Here is a 16,991-nt window from a genome sequence, read left to right as displayed (position 1 = left end):
CGTTTGTTACTGTTTATTGTTGTCAGTACTGCCACCCACCTCTCTGGCCTCACCATGTCCCTCCTCCCCCCCTCCTCCCTCCCGCCCCTTCCTATCCTCCCCTTCCCCTTCCCCTTCCCCTCTCTCGCTCAGCTCTTTCCCGCTCTCTCCTCTGCCTCCTCCCCCCTCCCATCCCCCGCCCTAGAACCCCACTTTACCAGCGCTACCCCTCTTCCCCCTCCCCCTACTCTCCCCCCCACCAAACCCCCTCCTCACCCCCTCCCCCCTTCTCTCTTCCCAACCCATGCCCCATCCCAGTCCTCCTGTCCCACCGCTACCCCTCATCCCCCTCTCCCCGTCCAGGGCCCCGCCACCTCCTTCCCATCCAAACCCTCCCCTCCCCCCACCCTTCCCCCCCCTGCACCCACAGCTACTTTCAAGTGTGGCCTCTGGAACCCCCGCTCTATTACAGGTAAGCTACCTTTCGTCCATGATCTTTTCCTCTCCCGCTCTCTCCTCCTCCTCGCCCTTTCAGAAATGTGGCTCACTCCTGAAGACACGGTCTCCACCGCTGCTCTCTCCGGCGGAGGCCTCTCCTTCTGCCACTCCCCCAGACTCAACGGAAAGGGAGGAGGAGGCGTCGGCTTCCTCCTCTCACCCCGTTGCCGCTTCCGCACTAACCCTCCTCCCCCCTCCCTCTTCTTCCCCTCCTTCGAAGCCCATATCATTCGCCTCTACCACCCCCTCCAGATACTTGTCGCTGTCATCTACCGCCCTCCTGGTCCCACCTCCGACTTCTTCAACCACCTAGACCCCTTTCTCAACTTCCTTCTCTCCTTCTCTCTGCCCACTCTGATCCTCGGAGACTTCAACATCCACATGGATGTACCCAATGACTCCTCTGCCGCCCGCCTGCTATCCCTCCTCGACTCTGCCGACCTCCTCCTCCACCATACCGCGCCCACTCACCGACTCGGTCACACCCTCGATCTCGTCATCTCCTACCGCTGCACTATCTCCTCCCTCACCAACTCTGAAATCCCTCTCTCTGACCATAACCTTCTCACCTGCCTCATCTCTCACACTCCCTCCCCCTGCAAATCTTCGCTACTGCCCCACAGAGACCTCCGCTCTCTTGATCCCATCCGTCTTTCCAAAAGTATCTCTCCTCACCTTGCCGCCCTGTCCTCACTTCCCACTCTCGATGATCAGGTCTCCACTCTCAACTCCACCCTCTCTACTCATCTAGACTCTCTCGCCCCCCTTTCCCTCCGCCGCTCTCCTTCCACTAACCCACAGCCCTGAATCACCTCCTCTGTCTGCCTCCTACGCTCCTATGCTCGAGCTGCTGAGCGCTGCTGGCGAAAGTCCAAGCACCAAGCCGACCTCACACACTTCAAATTTATCCTTTTCTGCCTTAACTCTCCCTCTCCTCTGCCAGGCAAAACTTCTTCTCCTCCCTCATCGACACCCATGCCCGTCACCCCCGCCGATTGTTCCAGACCTTTACCTCTCTCCTTAGGCCCCCTGTTCCTTCCCATCCCCCATCTCTCACTCCCAATGATCTGGCCACCTATTTCCTCACAAAAATCAACACAGTCAGGTCTGAGCTCCCCAAAGTCACCCCTCCGCCTCTCCCCTCCCCCCCCGACCAACCCTCTCCCCTACTTTTCCATCCTTCCCTACAGTATCCTCAGAGGAGATCTCCTCCCTCCTCGCAAGTGCCACCCCCTCCACCTGCGCCTCGGACCCCATTCCCTCTCACCTTATTAAAACCATCGCCCCTGCCCTCCTCCCTTCCTTAACTTCTATTTTTAACCACTCAATCTCCAATGGCTCCTTCCCCTCTGCCTTCAAACATGCCCACGTCTCCCCCATCCTAAAAAAACCCACTCTTGACCCCACTTCCCCTTCCAGTTATCGCCCTATCTCCCTACTACCCTTCCTTTCCAAAATCCTAGAACGAGTCATCTACAATAGATGCTTGGAATTCCTTAACTCCCATTCTCTCCTAGACCCCCTCCAATCTGGCTTCCGTCCCCTCCACTCTACCGAGACTGCTCTCTCTAAGGTCACCCATGACCTCCTTCTTGCCAAATCCAATGGCTCCTACTCCATTCTAATCCTCCTTGACCTCTCTGCTGCCTTTGACACTGTCGACCATCCCCTCCTCCTCCATACCTTATCTCACTTTGGCTTCACGGACTCCGTCCTCTCCTGGTTCTCCTCTTACCTCTCTGGCCGGTCATTCTCGGTCTCCTTCGCTGGTGCCTCCTCCCCCTCCCATCCTTTAACTGTTGGAGTTCCTCAAGGGTCAGTTCTTGGCCCTCTTCTGTTCATCTATATTCACTCCCTTGGTGAACTCATTCGCTCTCATGGCTTTGACTAACATCTCTACGTAGATGACACGCAGCTCTACATCTCCGCCCCGTCCTCTCCCCCTCCCTTCAGGATTGCATCTCCTCCTGCCTCCAGGATGTCTCCACCTGGATGTTGGCCCGCCACCTAAAACTCAACATGAGCAAGACTGAGCTCCTCATCTTCCCTCCCAAACCCGGTCCTCTCCCAGACTTCCCTATCACCGTGAATGGCAAGACCATCCTTCCCGTCTCTCGGGCCCGCAATCTCGGTGTCATACTCAACTCGTCTCTCTCGTTCACCCCAGACATCCTACCGTTACCAAGACCTGCCGGTTTCACCTTTACAATATCTCCAAGATCCGCCCTTTCCTCTCCACCCAAACGGCTACCTTGCTGCTACGGGCTCTCGTTATATCCCGGCTAGACTACTGTGTCAGCCTTCTCTCTGATCTCCCTTCCTCCTCTCTCGCCCTGCTCCAGTCTATTCTTCACTCCGCTGCCCGGCTCATCTTCCTGCAGAAACAATCTGGGCATGTCACTCCCCTTCTTAAACACCTCCAGTGGTTGCCTATCAACCTCCGCTCCAAACAAAAACTCCTCACTCTAGGCTTCAAGGCTCTCCATCACCTTGCCCCTTCCTACCTCTCCTCCCTTCTCTCTTTCTACCGCCCACCCCGCACGCTCCGCTCCTCTGCCGCCCACCTCCTCACTGTCCCTCGGTCTCACCTATCCCACCGTTGACCCCTGGGCTACGTCCTCCCGCGGTCCTGGAACGCCCTCCCTCCTCACCTCCGCCAAACTGATTCTCTTTCCCTCTTCAAAACCCTACTTAAAACTCACCTCCTCCAAGAGGCCTTCCCAGACTGAGCTCCCCTTCTCCCTCTACTCCCTCTACCAACCCCCCTTCACCTCTCCGCAGCTTGACCCTCTTTTCCCCCCATTTCCCTCTGCTCCTCCCCCTCTCCCTTCCCATCCCCTCAGCACTGTACTCGTCCGCTCAACTGTATATATTTTCATTACCCTATTTATTTTGTTAATGAAATGTACATCGCCTTTATTCTATTTAGTTGCCATTGTTTTTACGAGATGTTCTTCCCCTTGACTCTATTTTTTGCCATTGTTCTTGTCTGTCCATCTCCCCCGATTAGACTGTAAGCCCGTCAAACGGCAGGGACTGTCTCTATCTGTTGCCGACTTGTTCATTCCAAGCGCTTAGTACAGTGCTCTGCACATAGTAAGCCCTCAATAAATCCTATTGAATGAATGAACTCATTTTCTCCCATGACTTCAACTGGCATCTCTACGTGGATGACTCATTCATTCAATTGCATTTGTTGAGCACCTTCTGTGAGAAGAGCACTGTACTAAGCACTGAGAAACTACAATTTGGCAACAAATAGAGACAATCCCTACCCAAGAACGGGATTCCCAAATCTACATCTCCAGCCCTGAGCTCTCTCCTTTTCTGCAGTCCTGCAATTCCTTCTACCTTCAGGGCATGTGTACCTGGATGTTCTGCCAACACCTCAAACATAACATGTCCAAAACAGAACTGCATATCTTCCCACCCAAGCTCCATACTCACTCTGTCTTTTCCATCCTTGTAGACAATACTAATATAGACAATAAAGAAGCAGCATGGCCTAATTAAAGGATTACAGGCCTGGGAGTCAAAGGATCTGGGTTCTAATCTTGGTTTTATCATTTGCTACTATGTGACCTTGAAAAAATCACTTAACTTATCTGTGCTTCAATTACCTCATCTATAAAGTGGGGATTAAGAGTGTAAGCGCAGGTGGGTGATGGACTGTGTCCAATCTGATCAGCTTGTACCAATCCCAGTGCTATGTACAATGCCTGGCCAATTGTAAGTGCTTAACAAGTACTATTAAAAAAAAAAAAAGATAGACCTTACTCTCCCTACTCAAGCACTGACCACATCCACTTCCCAAACCAACATAAGAATGCAAAGAAATCAAAATCCCAGTTTTCTTTAGGTTTAATGATTGTAAGAAAGCATTCTACTAAAAGAAAATTCCAACTGTTTTCAATTTTTTCCACAAAATATAATTGACTCTCACATATATAAGCTTTCTAGAGCCTCAGTTGTTTCATTTCAACCATGTTGTTCCACATACAATGCTCCATAACTCTACTGAGATGAATCAGCAGGTCAATTTGAACTTGTCCAAGCTTTTTTCAACCACACTGAGGCCATCTCAACAGGAAAGAAGAAATCAGATTTGGCACACATCTAATGAAGCTCCTTTTAGTTGATTATTGCTCATTGTGCAAATGGTGTAGCAGAATTGGAAAGGAAAATGGAAGAATGATAAAAGCTAACTATTAGAAGGTGGTTGCTAAATCTCCTGGAGATTAAATGGGTATCAAATTATTATGGATAGAGAAGATCCATTCATATAAATGATGCATTGAAAAGGAGTAAAAGTAGATCCAAACCCATTAGAAATGAACAAGGAGACATATTTGATGTGAGTGCAGAAAGAGGAAAGTGACCCTCATCCTGCATTTGGCCTGGAATGACTTCCCTCTTCATATCTGACAGACGATAACTCTTCCCACCTTCAAGGCCTTATCAAAAGCATATGTCCTCTAAGAGGTCTTTCCCAACACAGCCTTCATTTCCCCTTCTACTCCCTTCTGTGTTGCCCTTGCACTAGGATTTGCACCCTTTATTCACTTCCCTCAGGTCCACAGCATTTATGTATATATCTGTAATTTGTTTATATTAATGTTTGTGTCTCCCACCATACTGTAAAATGTTATGGGTGGAATGTGTCTACCAACTCTGATCTATTGTATTCCCCCAAATGCTTAGTACAGTGCTCTGTAAACAGTAAGTGCTCAGTAAATACAATCGACTGTTGGAACATTACTGCTCGTTGGTGAACTGTAAGTGAAGAAAAATGAGAAATCTTTGACCTCACTGTGACAAAGACAGAAACACAAACAGCAATGGAGGCATATGTACAAATATCACTACTAAAGCATATTCCAGACATAGAAGTACAAAGGTTTGTCAGAAGCATACAAAGCAAGATAGAGATGGGTAAATCATGTAGACTTCAGTATCAATCAATAGTATTTAGTGCTTACTGTGTGCAAAGCCCTATACTAAGCAGTTGGGAGAGTACAACACAACAGAGTTGGCAGACATGTTCCCACATGATATGACAGAAGAAAATTCTTCCCAACAAGTTGGACCCAAGAATCAGAAAATGTTGTCATAGGGTAGATCTATTTTTAAATCTCTTTAATATGATATAGCTGCATCCTTCTTGAATTAGAATGGTGTGTTGCTGAATCAGTGTTTAATGGAGTAACGAATGAGGATGAATCAAGTAAAAAGATAAAAATAATATAGGTGCACTTTTTGACCACTTGCAAATTAAATGATGGCCCAGAAGTACCAATTAATGATGTTGGCTATATCACAAGTACATGTTTATCTGAACGCTATGGGGATGGGAAATGAATGACCTTAGAGAAACCATTGCATGCCAATACAGACACAAACCTAGATATACAAATAGAAAAACACTGCAAGACACAAAAACACTGAGACAGTCACATAGACATACATAAACCAAATATAGTATTAAAAGGACCTAGAGACTCTAAGACACTACCACAATAATAGGCACACAACAGGAAGGAGCCATAAAAACAGCTGCAAACACGAATTTATTCTCTATAACCTCACCTTCCAGAAATCCAGTTTTCTTTGATAGAACTGTTTTTTCTTCAATTCCTCTATTCTCCACAGCCCTCAAACTATTTGGAGGAGACATAGATTTGGGATGCCAGTCACTGCTGAGTTGTTCCCAGTACTAGGGGAGGCCAAGCATTGTGGTTCACAAATGGATCATAATGGACTGTTAATGACATCATATACCCTTCAAAGAATCCATCAATCAAAGTTATTTATTGAGTGCTTACTTTGGGAAGAGCATTGTAATAAGTGCTTGGGAGAGTATAATAGAATCAGTGAAACCGTTTCCTGCCCATAGCGAGTTTACAGTCTAGAGGGATAGACAGGCATTGATATAACTAGAGAAATCATTTATAATCTATAATTATAATCTACAATTTCAAAATATATATATAAGTGGTCTGATGGATTGGGGGTGGGGCGAATATCAACTGTCCAAGGGTTATGGATTCAAATGCATAGGTGACGTAGAAAGGAGAGAGAGTCAAGGAAAAGAGGGCTTAATCGGGGAAGGCCTCTTGGAGGAGATACAACCTTAATAAGGCATTGAAGGTAGAAAGAGTGATAGTCTGGCATATAATGAGGAGAAAGGAGTTCCAGGCTAGAGGGAGAATGTGGGAAAGTAGTTGGCAATGATATAGATGAGACTGGGGCGTAGTGAGTAAGCTGTCCCTAGAGGAGCAAAGTATGGGCAGGACTGTAGTAGGAGATCAGTGAAGTGAGGTAGCATGAGGCAAGCTGTTTGAGTGCTTTAAAGCCAGTAGTATGGAGAAGCAGCATGACTTATTGGATAGAGCATGAGCCTGGCAGTCAGAAGGTGAGGGGTTCTAATCCTGGCTCTGCCACCTGTCTGCTATGTGACTTTGGGCAAGTCAATTAACTTCTCTGTGCCTCAGGTTCCTTCATCCATAAAATGGGGATTGAGACTGTGAGCCCTATGTGGGACAGGGATTATGCCCAACCCAATTATCTTCTATCTACCCCAGCTCTCAGAATAGTGCCTGGCACATAGTAAGTGCCTAAAAAATAACATTATTATCATTATTATGGAGTTTCTGTTTAATGTGGAAGTGGATGGGCAGCCATCGCAGGTTTTTGAGGAGTAGGGAGACATGGACTGAACATTTTTACTGAAAAGTGATTGGTGCAACAAGATGAAGAAGAATGGCACAATCATTTGAGAAACAGTGTGGTCTAATGGATAAAGCCCGGGCCTGAAAGTCAGAAGGGCCTGGGTTCTAATCCTCGTTCTGCCACTTGTCTGCTGTGTGACCTTGGGCAAGTCACTTAATATGTCTGTGCCTCAGTTACCTCATCTGTAAAATTGGCATTAATATTGTGAACCCCACACAGGACATGGACTGTGGGCCAACCTGATTAACCTGTATCTCCCCCAAGACTTAGTACAGTGCCTGGCATATAGTAAGCACTTAACAAATACCATAAAAAAAACCTTCCTCCTGAGAAGAGAAAACCTTTTAATGAATTTTCAGGACTCAGTCTATTCAACCATCTTTGGTTCAGATCCTGACCCCAGGATATAACTCCAGAGCCAGACAAAGTTCAATCAGGACCAAAAAGGCATTCATTTGGGAATTGGGAGGGTATAGAATTCATTGCTATGCTTTCATGGTGCTTCCGACATGTGTGATGATCTCCATGATCTGATGACAATTATATTCCCAATAGTCCATTGAAACCACCATATACATTCCTCACAACCTTATACTGAACATGGTTTTAAATATGGAATTAAGAACATTGCCCTGTATCATTTAGCCAGATTAGGGGTGATTTGACCTGCTCTGGCTCAGGACCAATAGGACAGTGACCATACAAGAGATACACTTTCGGTACTATTTGAAGCCAGTGAGCCCCAGCTAAAATTTTAAAAGTATCTCAGGTTGAAATTCCAGAATGTCTCTTGCGAGACATTTGATTTCATCAAATAATTTCTTCTTCATTCTCTTTTCTTCATGGTGCTTTTTAATAAGATTTTATTGACTAGATTTTAGTCTCAAGTAAAACATGCTATCTAAGCTCTGGAGTTTTCCTTTATGCATAACTAAATTTCCTTAATTTCCATTAGAACTACCATTAACTAAGCAGGATATATACATCTATGATTCTTTTTCAAGGAGATTTCTGAAATTACTTTTTCCATTTTTGAAATGTAATAATAATTGTTGTAACTGTTTAGGGCTAAGAATATGCCACCATTGTACTAAGCATTGGAGTAGAAACAAGATAATTAAACAGACACTATCTCAGTAAGAGGGAGGACAGGTATGACAGGTATTTAATATGCACTTTACAGATGATGAAACTGAGGCACAGAGAAGTAAAGTGCCTTACCCAAGGTCACAGAAGAGGAAAATGGCAGAGGTAGGATCTTCATAACTTATTTAGGCACCAGAATTCTACTTCTACAATTACTGCTCTGATCAAGAATAAAATCTAAACACAGACCAAAACTATAGTTTAGTCAGAAGGGATTTGCCTGGGCAAACATCCAACCCTAAAAGTTGATTTTAGTGTACCTGCAATTATGAGTGAAGACTGTTTCATTTCTATGCATATTGTGATGCTGAACATCAAATGCGTTTATGTTCCTTAGGTATTTTCAGACTGTCATTTTGTTTCTATGACTAATTAATATACCTATGAATAGTAATACATATTTTAAATCAAAATTTTTCAATTAAACTGTGTTAATATAACTGTTGAATGATTGTACTCATTTTCTACATGGCATAATTGTGAAGTATTTTTAGCTAACATAATCCGTAGATATTTATATTGCTACACCTGGTGTTTTAGGGAAATGTGTGCAATACTTACTAGATGAGATGTGTAAGTGATTTGGGGCACTTACATAAAGGACCAAGTGTTCCTTCCGATAGTAAGTTTGGGTCTATACAAACATGGGACAAAAATATGTTGCCGAAAAGCCTTAAGTTTTCTAAATGTAGATGAGCATAGATTAAGAAAGCAGTAATTAATTTCCTTTGACCTCAAGCTGAAATTCCTTTCTAAAGCTGTCATAAAGAGAAAGAGGCCAGAGAGAAGAAGTGAAACTGTGTAACAATGCAATTAAACCCTTGTAATGAGGTCAGCCATTGGACTTGTTGCAACTGATATCATTATAGCTATGAGGAGGCATTATATGGGTGGCCTGATTTTTGATGCTTTTTTGTTTAACTCTTTAATAGCACTTTCATATTTCCTGGTAAGAATAAATATCATTTTCTTCAAGGAAGAATAGAAGGACCACTAGTGCTAATAATTTTGATGTGAAGAAGAATCGTTGCTGACCACTTTTAAGAGTTATAACCCTTTTACTATCTGGTTATATTTTGTTCATCGACTATGTCAACTATTCATATTTGAGTATGTTAAAGACCATGTAGCTTTTCCTTTTGAATTCATAGTAGAAGCTTTTCTATCCTTAGTAATGGAAAAAGGATCTGATCCATTTGGCGTACCAAGTAAAGATCAAACTCTTTGGAAGCAAGTCTATTCTCTAGCACTCCCTAAGGTACCTAAATCTGAAGTCTCATGAGCCTAGATTCTCAATAAACATGTCAGTATTCCTGTTTTTAACACTAATTTTGAAGCAGAAATGGGAAAGAAGCACATAGTACTACCACTAAACAGAACTATCAACTACCTCACCTTCAGTAAAATCAATGTGACTCAGTTGCTTTATCCATTTCCTTAATTAAATATAAAGATATGCCAACATAATTCTCATAATTAAGCATGCCATGGTAAAAAGGCTAATTCAAGCACTTATCCTATCCACCTTGATGACTGATTAGCCTTCTTGCTGATCCCCTTTACTCATGTCTCTCCTCACTCCAGTCCATCCGTCACTCTGTTGCACAGATCATGTTTCTACAAAAATTTCAGTCCACATTTCCTCACTCCTTAAGAACCTCCAGTGGTTGTCCATCCACCACCATATCAAACAGAAACTCCTCAACATTGGCTTTAAAGCACTCAATCACCTTGTCCCCTTGTACCGCACCTTGCTGCTCTCCTACTACCACCCACACTTCGCTCTTATAATGCCAACTTACTCACTGTACTTCAATCTTGTCTATCTTGCCACCGACCTCTCGCCCACATCTTGCCTCTACCCTGGAATGCACCCTCTCTTCATACCCGACATACAATCACTCTCCCCACTTCGAAACCTCCTCCAAGAGGCATTGCCTGACTAAGCCCACATTTCTTCTTAATAATAATAATGATGGCATTTGTTAAGCACTTACTATGCAAAACACTGTTCTAAGTGCTGGGGGGAATACAAGATGATCAGGCTCTCTCATGTGGGGCTCACAGTCTTAATCCCCATTTTACATATGAGGGAACTGAGGCACAGAGAAGTTAAGTGACTTTCCCAAAGTCACACAGCTGACAAGTGATGGATCTGGGATTAGAACCCATGACCTCTGACTCCCAAGCCCATGCTCTTTCCACTGAGCCACACTGCCCACTCCCTTTTGCATCACCCTTACACTTGGATTTTCTCCCTTTATTCACTCCTCCCTCAATCCCTTAGCCCTTTTTTATGGTATTTGTTAAATGCTTAATATGTGCCAGGCACTGTACTAAGCCCTGGGGTAGATACAATCTAATCAGTTGGACTCAGTCCATGTTCCATAGTGGACTCACAGTCTTAATTTGAACACAGGTCACTCTGACTACCAGTCCTGTGTTCTGTCTCCTGAGCCATGTAATGTATTTATTTATATTAATTCCTGTCTCCCCTCTCTAGCCTATTAGCTCACTGTGGTCATAAAATATGTCTACCAACTCTATTATATTGTACTCTTCCAAGTGCTTAGTACAATTCTCTGTACACAGTAAGTGTTCAATAAATACGATTGATTGATTGATTCTTCTAACTCCCTGTACATATTTCCATTCACTGACTTTTCCAGAAAACTAGGCCTCTAAGTGGCATTAAAAGATGTTCTGATTTCAATATTTGGTTATGAAATCTACCATTTGGTTTGTCATCTACCAATCAATGTGGCTTTTCTCCTAAACAGGAATAAGCTTCACAGTGGAAGCTAAGTTATTGAAGACCAGGATGGTAGAAGGTAATTTCCACAAGCTTCAACAACCTGTTTCATCACTTTTGCTTTCTTCCATAGGTCCAGTTTGAATCCCTTTTCCTGATGTTAGTCCACTTTTCTCCTGTTCTGACATCTGAATAATTGAGAAACTATTGGTAGTCTCTTAATCTGACTCTGGTTTCAATTTAGAGAGTTGAAGTGCTAATGGTCTTGGTCAATCAGAGGGCAGTGCTCTTCTTGATTATCTTTGTGGTCATTTCCGTAGTTGCGGCTATAACTGTAACAGCATTTGTCCCCAGTACAATGCATAGAGAAGCAGTGTTGCCTAATGGATAGAGCGCAGGCTTGGGCAAGTCATGTAACTTCTCCATGCATCCATTACTTCATCTGTAAAATGGGGGTTAAGACTGGGAGCTCCATGTGGGACATGGATTGTGTCCAACTTGATTAGCTTGTGTCTACCCCAGCACTTAATAGAGAGCCTGGCTCATAGTAAGCACTTAACAAATACCATAAAACAAAACAAATACATCCCACACTGTCTATTGGAATTTGGATCATCAAGGAGTTTCTCCATGCTCTACTATACAAGGCAGTTAAGATTATAAAGTAATTAGTTTTGAATTAATTTGCCCAGCTGTGACTATTTGGAAGGTTTACTTCCAAAGTTGACCACTCTAGTTTGAATATTTTATGTTTGTCTCCCCCATTAGATTGAAAGCCCCTTGAGGGGAGAGAACATGTCATTTCATTATTTAGTACTTCCCAAGGGCCTAGTAAAATGCACCATACCAAGTGTAAACGTTACAAGACATCTAATACTACCATCTAAACCTCTGAAATCCATTCAATTAATCTCAAAAGAAAATAATGGGAACATTTTGTACTGAAAGTCACCAAATGCCTTAATCATAATGGTATTTGCTAAGGGCTTACTATGTGCCAAGCACTGTACTAAGCACTGGTATGGTTACAACATGATCAGGTTGGACCCAGTCCCTATCCCACATGGGGCTCAGGGTCTAAGAAGAAAGGGATTATGACGAGTAATAATAGGAACGAGAATGACTTAGTTAGAGAAGCAGCGTGGCGCAGTGGAAAGAGCACGGGCTTTGGAGTCAGGGCTCATGAGTTCGAATCCCAGCTCTGCCACTTGTCAGCTGTGTGACTGTGGGCAAGTCACTTCACTTCTCTGTGCCTCAGTTCCCTCATCTGTAAAATGGGGATTAAGACTGTGAGCCCCACGTGGGACAACCTGATTCCCCTGTGTCTACCCCAGCGCTTAGAACAGTGCTCTGCACATAGTAAGCGCTTAACAAATACCAACATTATTAATGACTTCCCATTATGAAATGGGCAGAAATTTTATTTAGCTATCAAATCATGATAAAGGTTTAGTTCAGATGTTATTGGACTTCAGCGTTATTTACACCTTCAAGAGAATCATTATGAAACTTCCTATTGATTTAGTACTATCTCATAAAAGAGAGCTGAATTGTGTCACTTAAATTTTATAACTTCCCGCTCTGAGCAAAATACAGTGTACTAGTTCTCAAGATTCCATTTATTATTTAACACTTTTTTATGAAAGGTTTCTTTTACATTGGAAATGTTAAGACTTCCTCTTTAGGTCTTCATCTATGGACCCTTTACCTGAAAATAAGCTATTTAATGCTGAATACCATTATTAGTATTCAGGGAATAATGATTGAGACTGAAATGCAAATGGACAGTAAAAACACCTTCTATTTTGTAAAATAATTATCTTACCTAATAATTATTTCATTTGACTCTTTTTGATTTATAGGGAAAGAGCAACTTGAAATTGGGAATGATGGTTCTTTTGAGGTCTGAATTCAAATATATCAATGACCAATAGTATTGTTTTTGACACAGATGCTCTGCATAGAAGCTGTAAAAAGCAGACAACTTTTTTCTCTTCTGAGGGAACTTGATCTATAGCAGAATACTGTAAATTAAATAGAAGGGAATTCTTAGTCCTTAAAGGCCCCTATTGCAATCTTTTCTTTTCCCAGTTACATCACTGTAACTCTGAAGATCAAACATAGTTCATTTCACCATGCCATGATAACGTGCTCCCTTTTACTTTTCACACCTGACTTGAACACGTTAAATTCACCTTCTAGTGGAGGCAAAGAGTCTTCCATTTTGTATTCACTACCCACCAGGACTGTCCAATCGAAGTCAAATTTCAATTTTCTTTAAGATATTTAATGGAGACCAGGGCCAACAACATTTGAACTTGTTTCACTCTGTCATTCACATTTAGATGAACAAACAAGATTCCAGAGCTACAAATGACAGATATAAAGGAAATTATATGAAGGAGAAGTAGCATGGCCTAGTGGATAGAGGATGAGCCTCAGATTCCAAAGGACCTGGGTTCTAATCCCGCCTCCACTACTTGTCTTCTGTTTGACCTTGGACAAGTAACTTAACTTCTTTGTCCCTTATTTACCTCACCTGTAAAAGGATGATTAAGACTGTGAGCCCCGTGTGGGATATGGACTGTGTCCTACCCAGTGAGCTTGTATCTATCCAACACTTAGTACAGTGCCTGGTACATAGTAAGCACTTAACAAATACTGTAAAAAAATTGCTGAGCTGATCTGCTATACATAATTTTGCTGGAAAATCCTGGGGAGTCAACAATATTCAAACAATCTTTGAAATTCCAAGTCATCTGATTAAGTACAAAACTTAAGGGGAGCGTATGCTTTAATTATTATTGTAGTCCCTGATGAGATCAGAGAATGCCCTGTTCAGACAGTATTACCTGTTCCAGGTGCTCAATAAAGACCACTGATAGATTTATTTATTGATTGATGCCTTCCAGTAACAGTATGGTCTTCAAAAAGTTCAATACTAGAGCCCAGATCCATATTCCTGTTAAACTGCACCACGGAAATTTTAGCAACTAAGTCCTGGGACTGTATATTTTGGGCCATTGTTTCCCACGGCTGACCTGTGCCTTCTCATTAAGACACTGATATGAGAGTCTGCAGCCAGTGAGAAGGGTAACTGACCCATAAGTGATGGCAAAAATGCAGGCAGGAATATTTTGAATAGCAAATGCAGATTCTGGTAACGTTTTAATAATCGGGAGGTTTAATCTGTAATGTTTGAATGTGTTTGTCATCATTCTAGCATAGCCTAGTGGACAGAGCACTGCCCTGGGAGTCAGAAGGACCTGGGTTCTAATCCTGGCTCCAGCATTAGTCTTCTGTGTGACCTTGGGCAAGTCACGTTACTTTTCTGTGCCTCAGTTACCTTACCTTCAAATTGGGAATTAAGACTGTGTGGGCCAGGAGCTGTGTCTGACCTGATTTTCTTGTATCCATCATAGTGCTTAGTACAGTGCCTAATGCACAGTAAACTTGTTGAAAATTGCCAAGCTGATCTGCCTAGTACAAATACCACAATCATCACCATTATCATCATCACCCCATACTTATCAGTGGGCCTAATCATATAAAGCTATTCTTTATAAAATTTTGAGTTAGAAATATTTTTCATTCTATGCTCAAAGTTGAATTACCCCAAGGTACTTGTACAGAGAATCAGCACCCTTTCCATATTTAAGGGTGGAGAATGTAAATAACTCTAGCATCCCCCCAGCAACCGTGCCCCTAGTTATGTCTTGGAGGATGTCATCATTCAGCCAGTCCCACACTAGTCCATACTTCACTCTGTTGTGTGGTCAATTTTTCTAAAGTGCACATATCCCCCAACTCCTCAAAAACCTCCAATGGCTGCCATTCCACTCAGCATAAAACAGCAACTCCTGATCATCAGTTTGAAGACACTGCACCAATCAGAAATCATTCTTTTATTTCTGCTCCATGGAAGCCCATTTAGTATGATTTTGTTATCGATGGTGAGTCTGCAAATGACTTATAAGATGGATTGTTTTCTTTCATGTGGACATTTGTAGGGTTTTGAATCATCAAAATTAGCCTTCCTTCTTCTACTTATCCACTCTTTTCTCCCACCATACAGCTCAGCAACAACTTGGTTTCTCTCAAGTCAACCTACTCCCTGTACCTCATTTTCTCTCTCCCCCCATTAATCTCTTATTCACTCACTCTCCCCTGCCTGAAACACCCTCTCCTTTCATATAGGGCAGACCGCTGATCCTCCTCATCTTTAAAGCCCTTATGAAATCCTATTTCATCCAGGGGACCTTCACCAATTAATTTCTCTTCTCCCTACTCTAAAGCACCCCAACTCGCACTCCAGCTCTGTGTCACCTGTGAACCTAGAAACTCACAATCCTCCCTGCACTCCCCAGCAGTTATGAATAACTCTTTATAACTGATTAGTTCCTTGTGTCTCTAAAGTTTAGTGTCTGTCTCCTCTGCTTGATTGTAAGCTACTTGAGGGCAGGAATCGTGTCTACTAATTCTACTGCCACCTCCCAGTTCTTAGTATATATTTTTCTGAATTAAATAGATGTCTTACCACTAAAAGTCATCTGGAATCACAGGAATAGTATAGCTTGGAGAGAGGGAAGGAGGGAGAGGGAGAGAGAGAGAGATATCTGAGAGTAATTTAGCATTCAGATTGACACATGTATTTTTAGGGGGGGATTTTATCTGAACTCCTCTTTCCCTAGCTGAAAAGCTTCAAGTCCTCCCTGCACACTTTTTGTTCTTAATGGTATTTGTTAAGCACGTACTATGTTCCAGGCACTATACTAACACTGGGGTAATTACAAGAATATCAAATTGGACACAGTCCCCTTCCCATACATAGGGCTCCAGTCTTAATCCCCATTTTACAGATGAGGTAAATGAGAGAAGTTGTGACTTGCCCAAGGTGACACATCAGGCAAGTTGTAGGGCCTTGGTCTATGTGGACCAACCACCCACTCTTACAATGGTTCTAGAATGACTCCAAACCACCTTAGACTTCAAAGGGATCATTTGCTTGAAAAGGATGTAACGTAGCATGGCCTAGTGGAAAAGAATGGGCCTGAGAGTCAATAGGACCTGGGTTCTAATCCTGCCTCTGCCACTTGACTACTGTGTGATCTTGACAAGTCTCTTAACTTCAGTATGCCTCACTTTCTTCATCTGTAAAATAAAGATTAAGTGCCTGTTCTCCTCCTACTTAGACTGTGAGTCCAATGTTAGACAGGGACTGGGTCCAACCTAATTTTCTTAGATCTGCTTCTGCCTTGGGAGCACCAAGGAGACATATATTATTATATATATTCAATAGGTAAAAGAATAAAAACATAAGTATATGTGAATAAACAAAGTAAGCCTACACAAAATTCAATAACAATTGACTGAAAAACAATTAAATGAATGAATATTGATGAAATTATATATGCTTGAGTGCTAAGGAGAGGGTGAAGTGACCAGAAATATGGAAGAATAAAAGAATGCCTCTTGAAAGAGATGAGATTTTAGAAGGAATTTGAAGAAGAAGAGGAACACATGGGGAAAACTGGGAGCAATGAGTCATAAATAAGAATTTCAAAAGAGGTACAATTGGAAGATTAGCTTGAGAAGTGTCAGAACCCCCTCCAAGACAAATGATTGAATATTCTTCGAGATATGTTCAGGAATGAAGACTCCTTAGCCTTTCTTGGAAGCTCACACTTTGTTTTTTATCACTTTGATAATCCAGACCTTCTTTCTTATGCCTAACCAAATTCCTCCTTCTATATTAAAAACCAGTCTTCTTCATAAGGACTAAACCTGAAGATAGTTATTTTCACCTATAGCCACCAGCACCACAAAGCAAAACAAGCCCAATTTCCTTAACGTTCCTTAAAAGACCTTATTTTCAGCTTATTTTTTT

At 42.6% G+C, this 16,991-nt stretch overlaps 1 long non-coding RNA gene across 1 annotated transcript in view; it reads right to left on the bottom strand.

Annotated features, from left to right (window-relative positions):
- The window catches only part of LOC120638400, a 171,947-nt gene extending 165,651 nt beyond the window's left edge, over positions 1-6,296 (bottom strand). The window contains exon 1 of the long non-coding RNA XR_005660051.1: positions 6,064-6,296. This is a non-coding gene — a long non-coding RNA (uncharacterized LOC120638400). The remainder of the gene's footprint in view (positions 1-6,063) is intronic.
- Between the last annotated feature and the right edge of the window lie 10,695 nt (positions 6,297-16,991).

The sequence above is a fragment of the Ornithorhynchus anatinus genome, chromosome 5 (assembly GCF_004115215.2).
Source record: "Ornithorhynchus anatinus isolate Pmale09 chromosome 5, mOrnAna1.pri.v4, whole genome shotgun sequence".
Taxonomy (NCBI): domain Eukaryota; kingdom Metazoa; phylum Chordata; class Mammalia; order Monotremata; family Ornithorhynchidae; genus Ornithorhynchus; species Ornithorhynchus anatinus.
This window is presented reverse-complemented; position numbering and strand designations above follow the sequence as displayed.